At 39.5% G+C, this 4,625-nt stretch overlaps 1 pseudogene; it reads right to left on the bottom strand.

Annotated features, from left to right (window-relative positions):
- Window positions 1–1,065: 1,065 nt before the first annotated feature.
- On the bottom strand, window positions 1,066–1,945 carry LOC105304265 (annotated as a pseudogene).
- Between the last annotated feature and the right edge of the window lie 2,680 nt (window positions 1,946–4,625).

The raw sequence follows: 4,625 nt of genomic DNA, 5'->3' as shown, positions 1-4,625 counted from the left end.
CAATCTGCATACAAGCACATCTGAGAGATCTGTTCATCAGAGCATCAGAATGTGGGCTATTCAGGGGCAGACAGAGACAGAGCCAGGCGCTGCGAAAAGCAGCCCTTATTTCCCAGCAAGCAAGAAGGAGGGAAAAACAACAATGTGACAGTTTCTTGGTCTTTTGAAACCCTGAACAGTCCTGCCTGAGAGATAAGCATATTGCACACAGTGAAGCTCAGGGAACAGGACAGAGAGCAGAGCAGAGAATGAACATGGAGGGGCAACAATGCTGTCTCAGCAACCACTGTTTCCAGGCAGAAAGCTGAGACACAGAGCCTGGCCATCACCCCCGGCCATCCCAGAGTGTGCCTCCCCTGCATCCCCCTGTACCTTTCTAGCACAGACACCAAACCAAGGGGATATCTTGCAACCAGAACTGGAACATACACAGCAGCTGGTCCCAGATATAGGAGAGGGAATATAGATGGACAGAAGCTGAGCCCTGAGCCTGTATCACTGGAAGAAAAACAGTCACACATAAAACTGGCCTCTCCCAAGTACCCCACCCCCAAGCAGTCAGACTGATTCACAAGAAAGAAGCAGAGCACTTCACCTGACAATGGGAGCAGTCCAAGGCTTTAGGGCCTTCTAAGAAGCTCAGAATCCTAATGCCCTTTACATTCTTCCACGAGGGTGGAACACTGGAACAAAGGCAGACTGTTCACAGAGGAGAAACACACCTCCCAGAGAAAACAGGACATTCTTTTTTTTTTTTTTTACTTTATTAAAATACTGAGTTTATTTCACATGTATATTTTTGTCTCTCACCATTTCCATTTGTCTGGCTACCACTACTACTATGTCCTATCATAACATTCCATACATACTGAAAACCAAGCAAAGGGTGGAGTTCCATCTTTAAAAAATAAACAGGCATTTTGAATAACACATTCTTGATAATGGAACCTGGATAACATTTATCAGCTATGGTGGGTAAAGTTTTCATTCTGCATTATAAAAAGGACAGCCAGATATCGACTGTTACAGAAATGAAATAAGACAGAAAATTTTAACTGTTTAAACTATTTTTCTTAAAGAGACTTCCTCTACTGCCAGACATCTTGAATTGACTCCTGGTCAGTCATCTGAAAGCAATTATTTACATAATTGATGAACTTGGTTTCCACTTTGGGAGGAGAACCACCTTTTTCTATACTTGCTTGCATTTTGGCTTTAATGTCGTTTACAGAACTAGATCCTTTCAATGTTTTAGGAGTGTTTTCCTGTTTTGTGAAAGATTATTGATCTTTTGACTGATGTTGTTGGTTTTGATTCTTTTCCATTCTGGTTTGATTTTTGTGCATTTAATGGCTGGAGTATCACATACAGATTTCTTTACTGGAGCTTTTTCTTCAGCTTCTTCCTCCTCATCATCATCATTATCATCACCTTCAGCAGCAGCAAGTTTTGCTTTTTTCTGTGGAAGCTTGCTACCACTTCCAGAGGCAGAACGCTTTCCAGATACACTAAGGAGTTTCACATCCTTCTCCTCTTCATTTCCTGACTCTGCATCTACCTCCACAGTTACTAAGTACTGTCCACTAATATGCACAGGCCCTGAACCACATTTCAACTATAAGACCACGTGTGGTGTTATTTCAAAGTCCCCAACGGAAACTATTAACCGTACAGACATTTTTAAGGTTGACAGTGTTACTTTAATTGGACCGACTTCATAATTTATTATCTCTGCTTTAATAATGTGCAATTCATCTTTTGCAACAGTCTCTAAACTGACCAATCTTAAAGATAATCGGTGCTCATTTTCATCATTATACACCTTGAAGTGATAATCGTTGTCAGTCTTTAGTTCACAACTGAAAACATAGTTCTGGGGCCTCAGGGGGCTCGTGTCCATGTTCATCGGATCTTCCGTGGGGTGGTGGCATGCACTTAGGTGGGAGAGAAGTCAGATGGAGATAAATGACTACTGCTCAGCAGAACAGCTGCACAGGATGGAATCACGGCAGGGACAAAAAGGGCATTCTTAACCTCAAAGCAGAGATCCAGCAGCCTTGGGCAATGCAGGAGGCTTGGATGCCATCTACTGGAAATCAACAGAGAAACCGCTTTTTATCAACCTGCTAAAGAGAAATCACTCTCTAATAGATTAAAAAAAAAAGCAGATTACACTCTCATTAATGTCTACTTGGAGGAATAGTCTATTGAACACCATGAACAAATAAGGAGAGAAGGCAGCCCAAAAAGAAAATGAAAAATCACCAGAAAATAAGCTCTAAGACATAGAAATATGTGATTTAAATAACAGAGAATTAAGGACTGCACTTCTGAAAATAAATGAGATGCAAGAAAAAGTTCCAAGAACTTAGAAACATAATCAACCTACAACAGGAATAATTTACCAAAGAAAAAGAAACTCTAAAAAAGAAGCAAATAGAACTTCTGGAGATGAAGAACTCACTGAGATATGAAGAATGAAATAATAAGCCTAGAAAATAAAGCTGACCAGAGCGAGAAAAGAATTAGAGATACTGAAGGTAGAAATATGGAAGAGAGAGACTTGAGAGTGAAACAAAATGAAAGAACTCTATAAGAACTCACACCATCAGAAAAAAAAAAAAAACATTAAAAAATGGGTATACCAGATATATCTTTGGAAACTTGGCAGAGTGAAAGACATCCCTAGTACTCTCCCCTTGAAACAATAATAAGATGAACATCTAAAACTCAGCAAAAAATACCCAAACTGCACACTAGCATGTCTGAGCATAGAATCGGCGCATAAGAGCTACCACAGGTCTGAACCCTGGGTGTCGGGCGGTGGTCTGGGAGAAATAAAGAAGCTGCCTCTCACAGACGCCAGAACTACTTGAAGGAGGAGGGGGAGAGGAGAAGGAGTTCCTGTGGCGATTTCCCTGAACAGCCCAGCCTGGGAAATCTGTGAGCTCTCCGGGGCTGGCCAGTTACAAGTCCCAGTCATCTGGGAAGAAAGCAGAGAAACAAGACGGGACAACAGAGGAATAACAGGTGATTTTTGCTGGCCCCCATTGCAAAACTGAGGCTAAGCCACAGCTCCCCAGCTCCCAATGCAGAGGGCTCTTCCTTCTATACCTTCCAAGACCTATCACTGCAGAACCCCAGGGGAATCTGAACAAATGCAGCGGAGACTGTCACTGACACTGACAGGGACCGAAACTGAGAGTAGCGAAGTGATTAAATATCTACAAGAAAATTTAAAAAGTGTTATTAAGGCTTTATATAAAGCAGAGATTGAAGAGGCTTAGACGCCATCTACTGGAAACCAAAAGAAAAGCACCTTCTTTGCAACAGGTAAAAGAGACACCTTTATATAATAAATCTTTCTGGAAAAACGGCAGAATACACTTCCATTAAATCCCAGGGAGAGAAATAGTCTATTAAACACCATGAACAACCAATATGACAAGGCATTTCAGAAAGAAGGAGAAGAATCTCCAGAAAATAAGCTTACAGACATAGAAATATGCAACTTAAATGACAGAGAATTCAGGATGGTACTTCTGAAAAAAACTCAGTGAGTTCTGAAACGAGTCATATAAACAATTTCTGGAATTGAAAAACATCTAGATGAGCAGAACAAGGAGACTGAAAGCCTCAAAAAGAACAGAATAGACCTTCTGGAGATTAAAAAAAAATACTGCAAGAGTTGAAGAAAAAAAGAAAAGAGCAAGCTTGGGAAATAGAGTTGACCAAATGGAGAAAAGGATCAGTGATTTCAAAGACAGAAATCTAGAAATAAATCAGAAGAAAGAAGAGAGAAACTAAAGATTGAAAAATAATGAAAGAGAAATTCAAGAACTAGCTGATACCATCAGGAGAAGAAACATAAGAATAATGGGCATTATCGAAGGCGAGTAAAAGGAGCAGAGGCTAGAAAGCATTTTCAGATAAATCATTGTCTAGAATATCCCAAATCTAAGGAATGAGCTGGAGTTTGGAATTCAAGAAGTCAACAGAACAACCATTTATCTCAACCCCAAAAGGCCTTCACCTAGACATTTTGTATTAAAATTATCAAAAATCAACGACAAAGACAGAATTCTCAGGGCAGCCAAAGAGAAGAAAACAGTAATGTATAAGGGAAAACCCATTAAATTATCCTCAGACTTCTCAGTAAAAACTTTACAAACCAGAAAGGAATGGAATCAAATATTTAAACTGTTAAGTGAAAGGAACTACCAGCCTAGAATAATGTATCCAGTTAAGCTCTCCTTTAGATATGAAGGAGAAATTAAGACCTTTCCAGACATAAAAAAATTGAGAGAATTCTCCACTATGAGTCCTGAACTACAGGAAATACTGAAAGAAGTCAGCTCACCTAAAACAAAATGACAAAAGAAAAAACATAATTAGGAGTAAAGTGACTATCAGGCAAATAAAAGTGGAGAAGTGCAATCTTTACTAAGAACAGAGCATTATAAGCTTAAATAAAAAGAATGGAATTGTTATAACATGATAGCAATAAATGTTTAGCATACACAGGAAAAAATTGAGATAACAATGACTGAAAGGGGGAGGATTCAATGATCCAAACTCGCAAAAGGGAGGATTCAAAGATCCAAACTCACAAAGAGGAATGGAGA

Source organism: Pteropus vampyrus, unplaced genomic scaffold (assembly GCF_000151845.1).
Source record: "Pteropus vampyrus isolate Shadow unplaced genomic scaffold, Pvam_2.0 Scaffold335, whole genome shotgun sequence".
Lineage (NCBI taxonomy): Eukaryota > Metazoa > Chordata > Mammalia > Chiroptera > Pteropodidae > Pteropus > Pteropus vampyrus.
The sequence above is the reverse complement of the archived record's forward strand: the minus strand, read 5'-3'. Positions and strand labels throughout refer to the sequence as shown.